The sequence below is a fragment of the Agelaius tricolor genome, unplaced genomic scaffold, assembly GCF_023055355.1.
Source record: "Agelaius tricolor isolate 1412-34295 unplaced genomic scaffold, bAgeTri1.0.p SCAF_1, whole genome shotgun sequence".
In the NCBI taxonomy this organism is placed as follows: Eukaryota; Metazoa; Chordata; class Aves; order Passeriformes; family Icteridae; genus Agelaius; species Agelaius tricolor.
This window is the reverse complement of record NW_027269261.1, coordinates 16,073,641-16,094,026: the sequence shown is the minus strand read 5'-3', so window position 1 is coordinate 16,094,026 and position 20,386 is coordinate 16,073,641. Positions and strand designations below refer to the sequence as shown.

General features: G+C 40.2%; 1 long non-coding RNA gene across 2 annotated transcripts in view; it reads right to left on the bottom strand.

Annotated features, from left to right (window-relative positions):
• LOC139589027 (uncharacterized) overlaps positions 1-20,386 on the bottom strand; it is a 324,400-nt gene that overhangs the window by 260,576 nt on the left and 43,438 nt on the right. For both annotated transcript variants that reach the window (XR_011678905.1, XR_011678906.1), the window contains one exon: positions 10,486-10,563. This is a non-coding gene — a long non-coding RNA (uncharacterized lncRNA). The remainder of the gene's footprint in view (positions 1-10,485; positions 10,564-20,386) is intronic.

Here is a 20,386-nt window from a genome sequence, read left to right as displayed (position 1 = left end):
CAACATTTTTCCCTTCCCTTCACTTTCTAACTATCTCAGGTTCCTGGGCACAGACTGATTCACACTGATGCCCAGGTCTAATCTCAGCACCACAGTACCAGCTATAGGAGCACATATTAATGTGCCAGGGCAGCAGATACTTCAGCATGAGCAGAAACCAAAGCCTGTGAGCAGCCCCCTTGACTTCACAGGCAAGTGGCCTGAAGTAGCAGGGCTACAATGGCTGTAGCTGTCTTCAGGATACAGGTAAAACTACAACACAGATGTGTAAAAATTAATGAGTGTAACAGCTCCCTCAGGTGTCACTCAGTCACTTTCATTACTGGAAGGAGTCTCTTGCTGCTCTTATCTACAGAACTGTTTCCTGGTCATGAGCTTTTATCATGATACAGCTACCTTAATGCTGTTGGTCACTGAAATCACCTGTTGGGTGTTTCTTTATGAAAAAATGCTGGTCAGCAAGTTCTATTTTCAGACACTAACATCTAACCATGTCATTAGCATTATATTCCCTCAGCTCCCTCTTGGTGAGAGCAGGACACATTAAACTGGTGCCACAATGACAGGGCAGTTGGAAGATCCCATTCTTCAGAGCTTCTATATGACAAGAAGTGTCTTCCTTGGTTTTGTCAGATGCTAGGGGCAGGCTGGTAAAACTGTTTTCCCAGGATGCTCACTTCTCTGGGCTGAGCATAAAAAATGGCTTGATTTGAGAGCTTTTCCTGCTTTCTCAGTTGATCAGAAATTCTAAACAATGCATGTTGTTTCAATAACCTTCATCTTCCCTTTTAGTCTTCAAGAAGCCCCAGAATAGAAAGAAAAAAAGGACAAGAGGGAAAAAGGACAAGAAAGCAGAAATTGCACCCTCTCTCCAGAAAACCATTTCAATAGAAAGATTTCTGGTACACACCAATGTCTGCACAGTAAGCCCCACTGGCTATAAAGCATTGTGTGCATAAGGCCTCAGAATAAATGTTTCTTTATAAAATGTCCCCAAAGAAAGTAGACTACTGAAGTAATCACTGCATCAAGAGATTTTCTGCAGGATTTTCTGCTTATCACTCCTTTTGCCAACCAGCCCAAGTGGTTTTAATCCCCCTTTTCTCCCTGTCACAGGACATAAATGTTTCCACTGCAAGTTCTGAGACTTGAGTGCCACTCTGAGCTGCACAAAGCAGATGCTGAACTGACAAGTTCACTGAAATTTCTACCAAATTTCTGTGAAATGCACCCATAAATAAAGTCTGTCAACACTTGCTGTTCTGCACTGATTGCCAACATCTCACTATTCTCAAAATAAATACCTCCTACAGCTACTTTTATTTGCCTGGAGTACTAGATATTTAAATAGAAGTTAAAAAATACAATTTCAAACATGGATTGATGATCTTTACTCACTCCTAAAGAACCAAAATCCATCAAACAGGTATGAAAGATCAAATCAAAGCCAGTTTCTATCTGTTTCCACTGCTGGGCCTCAGTGGCCTTCAAACAGCCACCCATTCTGCTTTATGACAGCTGCTTTATCATGCAGTTATGCACTCAGTAGTGCATTTCCAGGTTTTCTTAAATTCCAGGCAGAGGATAACTCTTCCATTATTTCTTGTTTCTAAATGTCTGAAAATCAGAAGCATTCAAAAACTAACTCAGGTTACATAAAAGCACTGCTTGAGTAAAATTCAAGCAGAATAGAATATATATATATATTCCATTTCAAAGCAATTTTTTTACAGTTTTTAATTATTTTTTAAGAGAATAAGGAAGAGTTCTAAGGAACAGCAGCATTCACTGTTGGTTATAAACCAGCTGGGCAGGTTATAAAATAGACAGGGAAAGCACACATACCCACCCCCCCACCCCCCCCCCCCCCCCCACCAAACACTCCAGTTCATGTCTCAAACCAGGTATCAAGTGTCCTGACACTGTTACAGACATGCACACTGACACTGAATTATCACTCTGAGGAGCAGTATTTCACTAAAGGTGAGTAACTCTGCAGTTCAGGACTGCCTTTATCCAAGTATCACTCACTCAAAGGTACTTGCATTACTAATCAGCTGAAGAACGCACACAAGGTTTACCATGAAGGAGAAAAGCAACAAAACAGTCAAGAGTTTGCATTTTCTCTGTCTAGGGGCTCATCATAAATAGTATAGTCTACCCCCTTCCTATTAACAAAGCTGTAGAGTTAAGTGCTTGCAAAGTCATCTAAAACAGTTAGGTCTGTATAGAAAGAGGTGATTTCTGCCTGCCAGCTTTTTAATTTAAGGTATTGCAGACTTTAAACTGGGCTCAGACCATGCCTCTGTTGGCCAGACACTGACTATCAAACGGTCTGAGCAGCCACATAACCATTTCAGAGAGACTCCTCAGCACAAGGGGAAAGACTTTTACAGTACAATCCACATTCTAAACTCAACCATAAAAGTTCAAAAACACAGTTCCAGTTCAGCTGCTGATAGACAAATAGGTCCTCTCAGATTAATCGGTCTCACTCAATTGCCCCAGTGTTACTTCTAAAGCCAAACTGAGCACTAGCACAAGCCAAAGAGACTGCTACAGATTGTGCCATTCCCAGAACTTAACCAGAAGCTCAGAGGCCAAAATCCCATCTCCAGCAAGAAAGGCACAAATATTCAGATTCCAATTCTTATCCTTCCACTCTTATCCTCCCATTTGATAAAGCACAGATCATTACAGTCGTCTTTTCAATGAAAAGGAACATTTATTTCAGACATGCAAAACCAGGCAACTTAATTATGACCCTTCTGATGAGACAGTTCCTAGATTTTCTATCAACATGTTCCCAAGCCCATTCCCAGGGGACCTCAGTGGTAACATGAAGAGCGTGACCGTTTATTTGGCTTAAGGAACACATTAATTTATCTGGCTTATAGAATTTAAACATCTGACGAATGACAGTGTGGTTGATTTTATTCATCAGCTAATTGCTTTGCCACCTGGAGCTGCAGCTTTATATATTCAGCTTATAAAAGATCTGAAAAGGATCTCAATTATTCTTTAATTTGTTCCTTGAATTTAAAGTAGGAAAATCTGGCTTAATCAAACATTGTCTCAATTCTATTGGGATATGTCTAGTTACCTTATAACAAGGTAAGCTTTCATTTAATCATATGATATGATAATTCCCCACTTTCAAGCCAAGTATCCTCTTAGTTACAATCAATTTTCCACTGAAAAAATAAACATTGTCTCTTTACTGAAATCCCTGCAGAGGAAAATAGTCCTTTTAAAGCAACTTGCTGTTAGTACAACCACCCTAGGAATTTTTATGTTGGAATTCATTAAACCCCCTCATTTAGCCCTGACGGGTAAATTGTGATATCCTGATATTTCAGAAATGACTTTTCACACACAGGATGGTTTTTGGCATAGTTGAAAAAGTCTGATAATGAGCATTTTTGGCAGAATGGTGGGATAAGCAAAATCTGGGGGTTAGCTTTTATTTTGCTGTATAAAACAATTTTCTGTAGCATCCTCTGAAAATTGACTGCCCAATAGTCCTTGTACTTATTTTGACAGCAAGTAACAAAGGGGTAAGAAGACATATCAAGCACAATGTAGCTTTTCTCCAAAATACAGTTAAAATTCTGCATTTCCATAAGAAGATAGCACTAAAAATTATATAACTGGGTCAGAGCCCTGCATAGTCAATTAACATTATCCCATAACTGCACACCCCAACAAAACACTTGCCAACACTAGTCCCTTTCCACACTTTCCCAGAGAAACCTAGATCTACAATGAGTTTTAGAAAGACTGCAGAAGAGATCACTGGCAACCTGAGTATCTGGGTGAGGGCAGTATTATGGAGTTTGCTACTTGGAAATAGCAGCTTCATTTAGGAAGCTTAAGATGCCATCATGTGGAATGTATAACAAACCTAAGTGTGTGTTTGCATAGGAATAACTGAAAAAGAATAAATAGATAAAGAATAAAGAAAAGAAACTGAATAAAGAAAAAAGAAAATGAGGAAAAGGAAAAAAGGAAAACTTGCAGAGGAATTGCAATGAATTTAAATGGATGGAGTACTGGTAGATACCAGACTTGAGGAGGATAACAAAAATGGAGGAGGCTGGAAGAAACATCCTTCTGATGAAAACAGTGTGACAGGCACTGGAGAAATAATTAGACAAGGAGATGATAAGAGGACAAACAGTGAAATGACTTAAAATCAAATTATTTGTACCAAATCCCAAAATACTCTGGAGCCAGAGGCAAGAAAGGATAAACTGGCTCTGCTAGTGCTTATACAGGCACTGAGAGCAACTCATGCTGTAGGCAGAGCACTGAGGACCTGTAACACTGGGCCACAGAAGGGTCAGTAGCAACAGCAGCAGGAGGAGATTGAATGAGGAAACAAAGCAGCTGACACAGCCTCATCAGGGTGGTGGAATGCTTTGGCCAGGTAAACATGCTTAGGAAAGTTCTCTGATGAGGAAGACAACAAAAAAGTGACCCAATAGAGGAAGAAATGGAAGATTTACCTAATATGATATGTATTTTGCATCTCTGGCTTTGATAACATATGGCCCTGCTCTAATTGTCTTTCATTTGCATAGGAAGCTCCTGATTTTGCATATCTGGAATTTCATAGTTCTCTAATGCACACTACTGGCATTAACCATAGTGATTTATAGTATTAACATTAGACTATATATTAATTGTTTTCACCTATTCTTTTTGTTTTTAAGTTTGGGCTTCGATTTGATCAATTTGAGCAACTGAGATGCACTCAGTGTGAGCAGACACTGGTAAAGTATTTGGAGGACAGAATTTACTTCTGCTGAAAGTAATTTTTCCAGAAATTCAGATTCTCACTCTCTCTGGAACACTTTGCAAGCAGATGGAGATCTGCAGGACATAGCATGAATATAAATACACAATGGTACTTGGAATTCAAAGGCCATCGACTTGAGTAAATACTCTAGAAGAAACTTGGGATTTTTGTCATGAGACAAGTGTTTCTGTATCCAAATGTTTTGCTCTGGAATCATGAGGCAGAGTGGAAGTATTCAGTGAAGGAGCCTGGTATTTGGCAACATTTCCTTGAGATCTCCCTGGAGCTCTATTCTGTGGGAATGTCAACTTTGTTCTCCTCTAGCATCTGACACACATATGAAGTTGAAGCAACAGCTGACTTCTCAATCAGCTTTGTTCAGTGAATTCAAACAACATTTTTAGCACTGAAAAAGTCTTTTAATCAGGCTTATTATGGCTTCAAACAAAGCTGAGTATTGGATGTTCTCAAGCTACTGTGAATTCCCTGTCTGTTTACTCCGAATTTTGAGAGAGGGGCCTATTTCTAAAAAGAGAAAAAAAACATTTCCAAGGCATCCAGACATATTTTTTGCCTTACAAATTTCAAAGACTGAAATGTTTCCTCAATGCAACATGTGATTTATGTGTCATGCAACCCATAAACCAAACCATAAAATAGCAAACTCTGAATTCTAACAGGTGGAAAAGTCACAAGAAGAATTTAGACTTAGACAGTCTTCAAAAACTACATTTCAAGGCAATATCTGAACAATAAAAAAAATGCAACATGTGTATACTACCAGCTAAATATTCATTCTTGCTTCCCACTGAACTTGCCTTTTCTGCCAAGCAGAGTAATGCAATTTGATCTACAAAGCATCACAGAGAAAGTGATAAGGTTGGCCCTGGCTTTTACACAGTGCCAGCATAAGAACATAGAGGGTTTCTTAAGAGTTTTGTAAGAGTATAAAAGTGCTATATCCAACAAAATTACTCCTGGCACGTATCAGAAATACCTACCAGATACTTACAACTGTATAGCACTATAAAGAGCAGAAATTAAGTATCCTTTGCTACAGCTTTATCATCTACCAGTGCTCCCCCCACATTTTGAAAAACTGCCAGGAGCCAATCCTGAGAGTCACATCTATGTCATGAGGATTCATATATTTGCATACACTCACCAAATACAGATATCACATTTGGAACTCAAGTGTGCTCCTCTGGCCTATTCCTATTCTCTGATTATATGAAAATATTTGAGCAACTGAGATGCACTCAGTGTGAGCAGACACTGGTAAAGTAATTGGAGGACAGGATTTACTTCTGCTGAAAGTAATTTCTCCAGAAATTCAGAAAAGGGACAACAGTAGCCCCATTAGGTTTTGGCTAACATCAGAGAGGCAGTCCTGGCCAGCAAGGAGCATGTACCTCATTCTCCCAAACATATGTCAGCAATCAAGCGGAGCACTCAATTAGAGCTATTCAGTGCTCTCCCAACTTTTCAACAAATAATTTTTTCTTTTCTTAAAAAAATACCTGCCCATGGAAAACACATGTTTAATGGGGATTTGGGACAGCACTCCCCTTATTAAAAAATATATATTTTTTCATCTTCTAGCTTGTGTTCCTCTTTTTTTTCTCCTCCTTTATCTCTTGCCTCCAACACCTAATAAAAGTAAATAAGTCCACCCTCCCCAATTTTTAGAAATTGAAAAGCCTTGAAAGAGTTTCATTAAAGAAAAGAAAAAAGATCAGGGGTGGGGGGAAGAGGTAGAGAATTAAAATCAAAATAACTTGTGGAACAGATCTTTTTCCCAAGTTTCCAAGCTCCAAGCACTGCCAGAGCAAGCAATACTTCCAGGCTCAAATTAAACGCCACTGCCAGTGGCAACCTCCTCTCCCACTGCTCTGCCTGCCAGGGTGCAGCCAGCTCAGCCTTAGAGATCCTGGCAGTGCTGGCAGGAGATGCTGGGAGCTGAAAGCCCATGGAGCTTGAACATTTTTTTAAAAAACGATCATTTCACATAAAAGTAGAGACTTAGTAGCGGGATGCAACTGTATCCCCCTGTTCTCTGAACTGGCTGCTCTCTGATTGAACAGACTACTCTTCTCTTAATTTTAGTATAGTCCAATAATATCAATAGTGTAACTGTGAGGGGTAATAATAAACTAATGGTATGAGAACAACCTCATCAGTTTCTGTTTAAGCTCAGAGTTCCTGTCTGTTCTACTGCTACTCACACAGAAGACATGAGAAAAGATAAGGAGAAAGGAAGAAAAAAACAACTGGGAAAAAATATCCAATTTTTTTTCTGCCAACCTCCTATCACAGCACATGCAGACAGCTTTCCTACCAGCAGAGACACAACTTTAATTCCTTGCACAGCAGTCTCATTAAAATGGACACTACAGCTAGAATTTCACTCATGAATTCAGGTATACAGAGCTCAGCACCAGATTCTGCTGGGCTGATCAGAGGAATTGATAATTCTTCCAGCACTCCTCTTTTGAGAGATACTATTATTTCAAGCTTAACAAACCTGTCTTTCACAAGAATTTAGTACCTTCCCACTCTTACAGAGGAATGGATTTATCCCTAAAATAAAGCAGCATAGGAAAAAATATATATATTATCAAATGAGTTATTTCCAGTAGAGGACACAGTTCAATGAATTCAAAAATCTCTTGAAAAAGCAAATGGGTTTTTTTTATGTCTACCTTACTGTGGATCTTTGTCAGAAACCTTGTAAACCCTTGACAAGGTAAGGCTGAAGATTGTGGAGGCAACATAATCTAAAAAATTACCTGTATCCTAGAGAGAAGAACCCAAGAAAGACTAATAACACCATCTCAGCTAAAGCAATAGAAAGCAGAGAGTTGGAAAGGCAATGTTAGTGCATGCACACAAGTCAAGCCAGTATTTTGTAGCAGACAATGTCCCAGCAGAGAGCACAAAACTCATAATTCTTATACACAGCTCAGATCCATTACATTCATTTGTGGTTGTGATATTATTAATTAAGTGGAACAGAGAAGTGATCAGGGAACAAAGGAGTCAAAATAATGAGACTAGAACCTGCACAACATACAAATGGATAAAGTGGGTAAAAATTAATCTATGCCTGATTTATTCTCAACAACAAGCTTCATTTTAAAGATAACTGAAATGAGGCAAATCCTACCCTAAGATAAAATGTAAAAAGAGCTTTTGTCTTTGTTGTTGGATGCTTGCAATATAAGCCAAGGAAAGTAAAATTTGTGACCAACTCTTGGACAATAACCTCAAAGACAGGATACTGCCACATGCTGGAAGCATTCAAATAGCTACTTTTACATGAAGTCGTCCAAAGTTCAGTCTCCCACCTCCCAAAGCGAAGGCATCTGTCCTCTGGGGTAATTTCATCTCTCTCTGTTGACTATGTTCCATTTTGCAAGACCTGCTTGAATACTCAGAGATTAATAATAATAATAATAATAATAATAATAATAATAATAATAATAATAATATCAGCACTTAGAGAAGGCAATGGAATGGCTGAGTACCTGGTTTCATCATTTTTTCAGTCCTCTCAGAGAAGACACCTCAATAAAAAAATTCCAACTCCTTTCCACTGCAATCTAAACCCACTTGGATTTTACCTCACAAACAGGGGAAACTAAGCTATCATTTCAGCAGTCCACACAAGCCTAATCTTGCAAGATAGAGCTCCCTGAGATCTGTCTTGCCCTAACTTTACTCAGACTAGTACCCACACTGTCTTTAACCTTGCTCTGCTTTCTATCACTGCAATCCCCTTCCCAAAGAGTCAGATTAAAATACTCCCAGGCATGGGATTAGTCAGTTGTAGAGTTCTCTCTCATGGTAAGCAACAACAGTGATACTGCTTCAAGGCTTTAATCTAAAACTGGAAAGATACTGTAGGGAAAAATCTCACCTCTAGGAAAGGAAAGTATGTCAGAGCACCCTCAAATACACTGCTGAAAATGATTGTGGCATTCTGTAACATTAATTTCACACAAGCTCGCTGGTTTCCTCTGATGTGGATCTACTCTTTAAACTATCTGTTGATTAAGTTATTAAGAAAACCATTATTTTTTCTTCATTTCCCTATACATGGAGAACATAAAGACAAATGTCATGTTTCAGTCCTTTCCTTAATTTCCACAGATTGTAACCAAAGCCTGAGAACCTAATTTTCCTCCAGCACATTGGGGTAAAAAAAAAAATCTAAGGTGGTCACAGCTTAGTTAATGGAATTGTACCCATATAAAACTGGTTAAAATAAACTGAGCCCTGAATCAGATTTTCAAGCTTAAACAGACTAGCAAAAAGCTCATGCAAATCACAGTCCATGGAATGTATGCAATAGCTGCCTCATCAAACCAGGATGCTGTGTAGAGATAACATGACACTACAACCATGTACTCGGTTACAACAATATAGGCAGCACTGTAATTATAATAATGACCTCCCAGAGCTATTGTGTCTTTTAATTAAGCCTTTAAGAGTAGGCATTTGCCACTTAATCCTAACTCACTGTATCTACTGCAGCATATCATCTACATTTTCACAAAGAATTACTGTGTCATATTTCTGTCAGAAAGATGAAAGGGAATATTTTAGTTCAAGTGGCATTTACAAAATGAAACCATATGAAATAAGTGGCCCATAGATGTCCTTTTAACAGCACTTCAAGTAAATGCTTCTGTTCCCTTTCTTTCTCCTACTACTCTGCTTCTTCCCAGAGTAAACTAGGAGAAAGGCAGGAGGGGCTACACAGAGCCAATATCACACCTGATTACATGGATGATAAAGCTGTGACAAGAGATTTTTACCAGAATACAGCACACAGCAGCAATGCCACAAACTTACTGTTTTCCAGTTGCATTTAACTCTTTACCACTCTTCAAAAACAAACCAGCAAATAGTTCTTACTGGTGCCCACCAACTCTGTCTCTGCTTTCTTTGACTGGGAAAGCTTTCCTTAGATCCCTTTCTGTTCAAAAATATTCTCAGCTAAAGTAACATACAGCGCAAAGGAGTGACGTTATGTTATTTTCAACACCATTAACAAATTGTTAGGGGTATTTTCTAAAAATGGCTCTAATAATAAGGAATTCTTTCCAAAAACATGCAAGTATGCAGAAGAGTTTGAAGAGTTTCTGTCTGTTGTTTGAATGGAACCACTGTTAACTCAGACATAGGGACACTGAGCAGCTCTGTCGGTTCTACATGACTTTAACAGACTCAAAGGCACCACGATGAGAACAATTTTCTGCTTGTTTATTTGAGGGAATCTTATTCTAACTATGGAAACCTGACTCGGCCCAATTTCCACATCTTTTCAGTGTCTTCTTTGATATGAGTATTTTCATTCCACTATACTATTTGCCTCCATCAACTCAAATATCACATCCAAACAGTTTGATGAATGAGAAGAATTAAATAAAAAACTATGGAAGTAGTAGGGGAAGTTAAAAGTGATCATTAGCCCCTTGTGTATTTCTGTATCATCACAAAATACTTTCAAAACTGCCTTGCCATTGCACACCAAAGAAGAAACAAAACCAAGATTATTTTAAATTTTCTCCACAAACAAGGCAGGGTCTTTTAATCAACAGTCAGCACCAGCTTAAACCATGCACTCTGATAACAGCAGCCTTTCCAAAAATCTCCCAGAGCCCAGTATCTTACCAGACCTGAACATCTTCTCTGAGCCTTCTATTCTTTCTCCAAGCAAGTATATTCAGTTACTTCCTTGACTGGCCTGTAAAATACTGAAAACAGAGCATTGTTTATATTAATATGCTACCTGAATGACATATAAATAAAACAAAAAAAAAATCTTTTTTATCTCCAGAAACATGAATTTCTCTTCTGCAAAATTCTACTGTGTTACTGTCTTTCAGAGTTTTGTCATGTTTGTTCTACCCCTTTACAAGATCTTTCATGAGCCTGAAAAATATTCACTGTTCACATCACAGGATAGATGTCAACTGCTGCCTTAAATTTCTTTCTTTCTCCTTTCCCTTCCTTTCCTACCCTTTGCTGGAGTGTTAAAATCGTATTACCCTCCCAAGCTGATCGCGCTATTAATCCACAATGGATTACTAGAGCATGAGAGAAACTGATGCTGAGTGGCTCTTTTCTGCCACTTCAGGTGTAAGTAATACCACTATATCAGGTACACAGAGGCAACCTCTTAGCACATTCTAATCTCCTGCCCACACACCATGCAAGTCTAGTGAAGTAATCAAGGCTGACGCTGACCGGTAGAAACTTGAACAAAATTACTTTGCATTATAGCACCCAATGTTTTATTCATATTACAAACAAAATTTTGCACACACAAGTGGAAAGACTTGCTGATAAACATCTGTTGGCATGAACAAACTACCTGTAGAAAAATAGGTGTTTGAATGGTTAAAGGTGTTTGAAATGGTTGATGAGCATGTGTGGTTCTTTTCTGCCACTTCAAGAGGAATTGCTGTATCAGGTACACAAATGCAACTTCTTGTCTTTGTAAGTAATTCTAGCTGTTCTAAGGCATTCAGAAGGGTCTAAAAGTTGGCCTATAGACAGTATTGTCTGGTGGGGCATCATTCAAAAATGTTTATAGAAAGCTGGCTTCTTTACTAGCAATAGCATAAACAAGATCTTTTCTTTTGTGACTGGATTGAGGATCGGAAGGGAAATGACAATACCTTTCTCATTCTTTGGCATCTAACCAAAGGAAAACAAAGATCAAAATAAAACTTCCAGCATTTCTGCTCAGTACAAGATTTTGTAGTACTCTGAAACTGTTCCATTTCATTTTTTTAATTAACTCCTTCTTATGGGCAGATACTTTTAAAATTAAAACACTTTAAAATATCCGAAAGCTCAAAAGAAAAATACTCTGCATTTCTCTAAATGAAAGGCATTACTGCAACATTTCAGAGAGTTTCTCTTTGTGCTTCTGCTTTTAAAGAATGATCCACCACCTTGTGAGGATACAGCAACATAATAGACACATCTCAAATTACTTTCCTAAGGTGAGAGAAAGGAGGTTCAGCCCTAATGAACCAGCCCTCTTGCCAACACTTTTGCATATCACCCTTAACCAGACCCTTCTCTCCAGGCTTGATGTGAAAAGGTCACTGGCCTTTTATCTAGAGAAGATAGACCCTTCAAAGTCCAACCAGCTCTTCATTTCATCTGACACCAAAGCAACAACCTCTGCTTCACTGCTACGAGGCAGGCACCTCCAAATGCCTGATCACACATCTTTCTACTACAGCTTGACAGGCTTACAGTGTGAAGGATGTGTTAGAGCTCATTCCATTTGGAAAAGAACATCTTTGACTGATGAAATTGTATCTCTCTCTTTAAGTAATTGGAAGTTCTTCGTGACAATTAGAATCATATCACAAAACTTGTCACGCATTTCAGCAAGCTTTGGATCAAGCACATATCTACCAAATGAGACTGTTTGGGTTTGATTTCTTTAAGGAATTTAGGGTGAGAGTGCAAATGTTAAAATAGGTTCAGGCAGCATGACTGACATGCTCTCATACTTCCACACCTTCAGCAGTATGGATTTCCTTCCCCACACATAGACAATTACACCCCTTTTTAGAACTTGTTTACAAAATATAATAGTATCTTATTAATAAAAATCTAATTTCTATGCAGGATAGATTTTTTTTTAACACCACTAGGCTGAATCAACCTTTCAGATACTATTTCTGGTCAAGCTCAGAGACAGTTTATTTGAAAGTCATCCCTGAAATGTGAAATGGGTATCTTTACAAAGATGTCTGAAATTCTATTCTCTCATTGTAAATAACCTTATCACAACAAATAACCTTATATTCCCTAGAAGCAGAAGGATTCCATGATTTCTTTGTTTTTAAAGATCTTTTTCCTACTATTTTGGGAAAAATAGCACCAGGAATTCAGTTGGTCAAACCTTTCTGACCACAGAAGTATCTAGCTCCTAAAGACAAAAGGAAAGGAAAAGTCCAAACTAAGCATATGACTAGTAGCAAGAAATTGACAGATATATTCAAATCCAAACGCAGCATGAAGTTCAAGCCATCATGGATGGGTAGAAAAGGTGGTGCACTTTTGCTGAGGAGAACATAAAACCTGTGCCTTGTGAAAGCTGTGCAGCTCACTAGTGACAGCAGAAAACGTGGGGAATGGTTCTTCACCCCCAGCATTCAATAGCACACATTGTTATACACAGAACTGCTCTTGTTGAGTCTGCATTGAGCCAACTGCAAAGCAGACAGAAGCAGGTACTGATATTACACCAGAACATATTGTCACTGCTAGAGCCAACACACCGTCACTGAAGCTGCCAATTATCCCCAAGTCACTGATACATTATTTTTTTTAATCCCAAAGAATGAACTTTTGCTGGAGGCTTTTTCACACCCATGACTGAAATATCCCTGGTGGCATGTTGACTAATTAAGAGCAAAATCCATCTCTTGATGAAATAACACTGCCACTGAAAGAGATTTCTACAGTTAGGGAAAAAAAAACGTTTAATCAGGCTAGGAGGAGCAGCATCCTAACACACAGGAAAGAGGTCTACAGCTAGCAATTAACAATGATGAAAAGGACAGTGATTTAAAGCATATTGCCATGACATTTTTATCAAAGTAAATGAGTTTGCTAGGCCCAGCGGCTGCATATGCTTATTGTCATTTAATGTTTGGATAGCAACACATCAGGCATCGGGTATCAGGAGGTGCCGAATTTAATAAGTCATTGTGACACTGGCGTGAAACGAACAAATCAGCATTCTGAGGAATGTGTTCACACTCTGAGCAGACAGGCAGACATCCTAAGCATGTGAGGTGACACCAATCAACAAAAAAAATGGGAGGTGGGAAAGAAAGGGAGTGAGAGATGAAAGCCAGGAGAAGAAACAGGCAGCAATCCTCCGATGAAAAACTAGTTCTGTCCTGTCTGCTGGTTTGCCTGGTTGGTGTCAACAAGGCAAATTTCTTTTCACTAAGGCTGAGATACACTGCATATCTTGGATGGCATAAATCTCATGTATTATTTAAGCCCTACGTGGATTATCTCAAATGAACTAAAATTAATGTCATGGAAATCTTTCAGGACTTTTCATTGCTTTAGCGGCAATGCAAAATTCCTGCCACGTGCACAGTTAATCAGAGCTTGTTTTTTAGCACAACAAGGCTGGCTCTGCACATGTACTTTGAGAGCCTCTCAGACACTTTCTCCCTGAAGCCCAGAGGAGTTGTGCCTGTGTGAGCAAACTAAGGCTCTGGCTTTTCATGACTTTCAAAGCACCTGCAGCAGTTTTGATCCCAGCTCCTCCACCCTCTGCAGATTGGCTGCTCATTCTGTCCCTCGCCTTCCAACCCTATTTATATTCTCTTTACCTCAGGGTATGTCTGCAATACAGAGGTACCTGAGTTAGCTATAGAACTCCCCAGCTCAAGTGCTGCTGTAGATGTCGTTGTGTGGAGCTCAGCACAGACTAATTTACCCCCACTGTCCCTAATTCATTTAAAGTTACTTTAACTAGGCCTACCTGACAGACTCACTCCCCACCATGTCCCTGTCCTCACCTCTTCACTTCCAAATACTCAATATTTCACCACCAGTCTTTTCATTAGGTTTGTCTACTTCTAAATTAAGATTCAAAACCAAAAAGAATTGTTGGTACAAATTCAACAATCCATTTGCAATTTGAGATTTATCTCAAACTGTGCCTTAACAGGGCTGACAAATTTCCTTTTCAGCCACTCCTGAATGCCTAAAAATGCACATAAAAAAAGTCTTGGAAGACAAATGTCATCTCCTTGTCTTTCAGAGCATCAGAAAATACATTAGGATATGATAAAACCACTGTTATGATTAAGAAAAATGAGGCATTAAGGAATATAACCTAGAGTAGGTGCAGCATTAAGGAGATATGGTAGAAAGAGAAGAAAGGAGAGAGATGAAAGCATCATATTCCTGTCCTGTCAATTTCCAATCCACATAAGTAAGAATAAATCTACTTTCCTCACATATACTATTTAGACTTACTCCCCTTCCCAATTTGAACTTGTGCTCTTCCCCACAAAAGATAAAAAGCTTGAGTTGACTGTCAGGTAAATATATCAACAAAGCAAGAAAGGAAAAATAAGGTATCATTGATACTGGAACCAAGTAATTCTATCAACCTGCATAACCCACATTTTATGGGGTATCCACTAAAAAATAAGGACAGTTTCTATTTTTCTGATGGGAGGTCTCAAGAGAATAGTGCCAGGTTTGCAACATCAAGTAAAAACCAGGCTGAGGTGATCTCCTTACTTGTTAGAGGAACTCCCCATCCCCAGACACCATTGCACCTAATCCAGTCACAGATTATATCAAAAAACTGGTGGTTATCCAGCTTTTATCCCTTTCCTCCCTCCCCAAAAACAGTGGACAAAAACTATCTTCAGCACAGCTTCAGCACTGAAGCAGAAGATAAACATTTCAGCCATAAGCTTCCTGCAAGAGATGGTGCTTTGTGCCCTAGGGAGATGGAGGGCACAGCACTTCCCACTTCAGTAGGGTCATGCTCACCAAATTACACATGAGTGGGGCACAGGCTGGGAGGCATTTCACAGGCCTGAGGCTTTGGAATTCACTAGGCTCTCTCTGGCAGCACATGACAACTCTGGGTTAATAAAGTTAAAAGTGTGTTATATTGCTTGTTAAACTTTTCAATAAGCACTGAAACAAGAGCAAGAGGGGCCCTGGGACCACAGCAATCCTAGTAACAGGAAGAACTGTATACAATGCTGGACAGGGAGCAAGGAACGTGCAGCTGTGAAAGACCAGGGGAGCAGGATTATTGAACAGGCAGTCTTTCAAGTGTATCTGAGCCATCCAGCCACAAAGTGCTACAGAAGACAGAGGGGAGCACTGGTGCTCAGCCGGGTATGAGAACCTTCTCATGGCCCAGAATTCATCCCCCTCCCAGGATTTAGTTGGCTAAGCAAGCCATTTAGCTGGCTGAGTTCAAGATCAGCTCCATCCCTGATAAGAGCTGCTGTGAAGAAAGCCAGAAGCAAGGACCTGCCCCTCATTTCCCTTGGGAACCATTTTTAAGCTGAAGCTTTACCACATGTCCCCACCTTTGCTAACTGTCAGGGAGCAGCAAGGGCAGGAGGCTCTGCAAGACACAGGAAGCTGGGAACAAAGAGGGCTAATAAAGAAGGTTCCAGCACTGGCCTCACCAACACAGAGTTGAGGCAAAAATTGGCAGGCAAAGGTCAAGATGAGGGCAAGAGGCAGTGATCAGTCAGACATAGCCCAGTGATCATGGCAAATCTGCAGTGCTGGGGCACATCTGATGTCAAGGCAGGAATGCCAGTCAGCAGGCTCAGGTCAGAGCTGTGTCAGTTCAAGACCATTGCATCATGGAGCAAGAGGGTAGCGCCAGCAGTAAAGCCTCAGCTGTGCAGCAGCTCCCAAAGGAAAGGAGGGGAGGCCATCACTTCTAGCTTTCTTGCTCTTATCAGTGAAGGAGCTGACCTTGGACAGTGCCAGCTAAACTCTGACCTAGCCAGATGAACACCTACCACAGGCCAGTGCCCAGGTCTGACAGCTTCGATGGCTCAGGGCCTGCATCAGTTGTCTCTCACTGCTACTCACAGGAAAGAACATGAGACAGAAAGAAGGGTGAACCAGCCTGTCTGTTCCACTACTATTCAGTGTAAACTCCAGCAAGAGTGAGGCAAAAGAGAATAAAAATTGCTGAAGGCAAAACAAACGTCTGTTACAGCTAAGTTTAAAGGTCACGTATCAGCTGAGGAAAATAAGTTCTCAAACCTCTGAAATGCAGTCCCTTTGCTGCAACTGCAGGTTGCAAATATTTTCTCATTTTCTTTAGTGTCCAGAAGCCAGCTCATCTACATCCTAAGTCACTGCAGGAAGAAGAGCTAGAGCAAAAGGCAGGGGGAAGGCTTCTAAGACCTACATATCCTCCATTCTTGTTTAACTTAGGGGGCAGGGAGAGAACTAACTATGGATCCAAACTGAACATCAGTTTGTTCTTTTATCCTACATGGAGAAGGTATATCCAAACATCACACCAACACCACACCTGTCTTCAGGAGGTAGCAGTTTACACAGTCCAGTTTAAAATTACTTGCATCCCCTGGAATGCGTAAAAGGTACAATAAAATTTTTACTGTCTGAAACTATAATAGACTTTTCCCTCTTGGTTTTTTCTTCTCACACTCTCTCCCTTAGACCTTCAATGTGTGGGCAGCAGAGCATTTTGCCACCCAGTCACATTGCCACATTGCAAATTAATATCAGGCAGCAAAGGCATATCAGCCCAAGATTAAAAGATGCCTTGGAATCCTTCATATTTAGTTAATATATTTTCCTTCCATTTATATTTTCCTTCCATTTATGCTGGCACTAACTCCATGCCCAAGAGGGCAGTGCAGCTCTGGCAGTCTGATGGGAAGCTTCTTGGTTATCTGCCAGACACAGCATGAACCCTGCACAGAGCCCTCATGGCCCTGCAGAAGAGTTTTTCCTCCCTGTTCTGTGAGCTGATGCTGCCGAGCTTTAAATTCAACTCTGTGCCCTAAGCCTGCACCACCAGAGCTACAATTAGGTCATGCTCGGAATAAATGCTTCAAAAGAGACCTATGACAGTTTAAGTAGGTACCTTCCAGTTGGGAAGGAACACAAATGCACAGATATATCCTTTTGCTTCCAAATTAAAATTAAAGAGAAGTGATACCAGAAACACTTTCCAAAAGACTTGTGGAGTCTGCAAACGCCTCTACTTTGTTCTGCGTGCACCAACCCATTTCGTGCCTCCTTTTTAAAACACTTGCTCTTCTCTACTCCTACATACTTTGTTGTTATGTTGCCTCATTCCAGTCGTGTTGCACCTGCTAAGTATGCTCTAAATCAGGGGCACCACCCAGAGAGTTCAAGCTAAATAGGAACAGGAGAACTAGGCCCCAAGGGAGATTTATCCTCTGCATCTTCAAGCCCAAACAGCTCTATCTTGTCATTCTTTCAATTTGAGGTGGAGAAACCAGAATATTAAATCACATCAGCAGATGCCCAAGCATGTCTCATATTTTTGCCTTCTTTTTCCCCTTGGCCTACCATAAAAAGAAAAAACAAAATCAATAACAGTTTCTCTGTCATTGATAAAAAAAATCTTATATGATCCAAATGTTGAAACCAGTGACAAGTGAGCCATGTCAAGGAGTTTGTTTTACTTAAACAGGTACCACAGATGGAACAGAGAGTAGCTTCCACTTTAAAAAAGAACAATTCAGAATCCAAACCAAAGCCACTGAATTATGAACCCCAAATACATAACTCTTTGTACGTATCAGGTATTATATCATAAAGAGCAAGTAAAAAATGGCAACTGACAACTTTATGGTCTCCTGTTCATTTTCCAGTCAAATTAGAAGGAAAGGTGCTTGGTTTCTGTAAGACTTGCAGTTTTTGGAGTCAAGCTACAGTGTGGCCATATATGACACAACAAGGTTTGGCCCACTTCTAAGGAACAGTAGATTCAAAAGGTGCAAGCTGCTAAAACACTTTCACGTTACTGCTACAAGCAACCTGCAGATATTAGGTAAAACTAGCTAAACTTACTTCTATAAGGACACTGCAAAGATAAGAAAGGTCAGTTTAGAAGCATCTACAGGTTAAGTCTAAAAACAAAAGACAGACCCTCTTTAGTGCTCCCAGCTCCCAAAGCAAACATCTGCTGAGGGGACTGGGACTGTTATCATCTGCCACTCTGACCTCCACAGACAATTTCCCTGCTCCAACATTAGCTGAGGAACTGCACCACCCAGCAGGGAGAAGACAATGATGGGAGAACAGAGCTCACCAAGAAGTGGAAATTAGGTGATGGAACTGTTATCATCACAAAAGTAATGAAAAATGAAAAGCAAAAGGATAATGCAGCCTAATTAATAATACAAAAAGACCTTTGTCTTCTCTTTCTCTAGGTCTTCTCTAACAAAAATAATTTCATTTTCTAAAAATCATGCCCAAGCATTGCTAATGCACAGCCTTTTGCGGTATCTGTTGGAGGTAAGAATGCATCACTTCTCCTTTCTACTGAAATAGGCTGGGAACTGCCCTGTGTTCTTGAATTTTTCTGCTGGTTTAACTTTGCTCTTTCATATAAAATATCTTTGTTTTCATGGGTATTTCATGCTGGCTGAGAAAGCTATATGATGGGAAATTACATTTTAATGATGAGTGCACAAAACAAAACAAAAACCTCATATGGCAACAGAAAGGCCAGAACTCTGAGTGGAGAAAGCCAGCATCCCACACAGCTGCTTTCTGGGTTCTAAAAAAGAATCCAAGTTAATGTTGTACTAATTATACCCAGGTGTAGAACAAGAGCTGGTTTTCATTTCTTTTCAATTCAAACCCCTGGACTGGTTTCCCAGCCTAGATTAATTTGTCCAGGGGTCCTTTAAGTGGTGTGGTTTAATTTGCATCTGGCTTCAGTCGCAGGGTTCCCAGCAGTGGCACTTCTCTGAACTCTTATCAAATTAATTGGGCACTCATGCATAACTTGATTGGGCACTCATGCAAAAATTAATTGGGCATGCAAGCATGAAGAAATTGGGTTCTCATGCATGAATCAATTGGGCACCGATGCATGAATTAACTGAGCGTGCAAGCAAGAGCAAATTGTGTACTCAAGCATGAGCTGATGGGGCACTCAGGCGTGATGTCACCAGGCACTCATGCATGAACAAGCTGGGCGTGCACATGTGAGTGCAGAAAAGCCTGTGATTTCTGCCCTATACATTCTACCCTTCGCCCCTGTGAAAAGCACATAGGAGCTGTTTCAACATCTGTCCATTTTAAATTCTTTCAACATCATCACAATCTTAATATACACTAATTACAAACTCTACTCTTAGCCCCGTGGACCAGTCAGTAGGGATAAGCCCTGTGTGGTGCACACTTTGCCCAGCACAGCACTACCAGCACTGCTCATAATGAACAAGGGCCTCCCTTCTGCACTGAGCACTTGTTAACACTTCTTTTAGCAGGCTTCTTTTATTTTAAAATAAGAGACCTTCAGCTCAACTCTCCACATCCGCCATGTGCTTCTGGGGTCTCTGGAGATCTGTTTAGAGAACACAGTCAGTCCCTCCACACGCCACAGCACAGCAGCTTTCCTGGAGTTTCCCAGGCACACAGACTCTCCATGAATGGCACTCCTGAATCCCTGGCTGTAAGCCACTGGGGCAAGGGCTCAAAGCTGACCCCATCCTATCCTGTCCCAGCCACCTTCCCATCCCTCAGTACCTTATTCCATTGCCCTTGAACTCCATTTCCTACCTGCTTACACACTGTTTGCACCTACCGCTCTAGATACGAAGGACATATACCACAATACACCAAGTTTCCAATATCATAATCAATATTCCTTCCTAGGTGTCAAAGTCACTTAAATTATTGCAGCCCCAGACCATGTCAGACTTGGGTGCTGCCTGCATTCTCCACTAACCACTGTAGTACATGAAAGAGCCTCTACTGAGGAAACGTTTTCTTAGGAAGTTAACACAAATTACT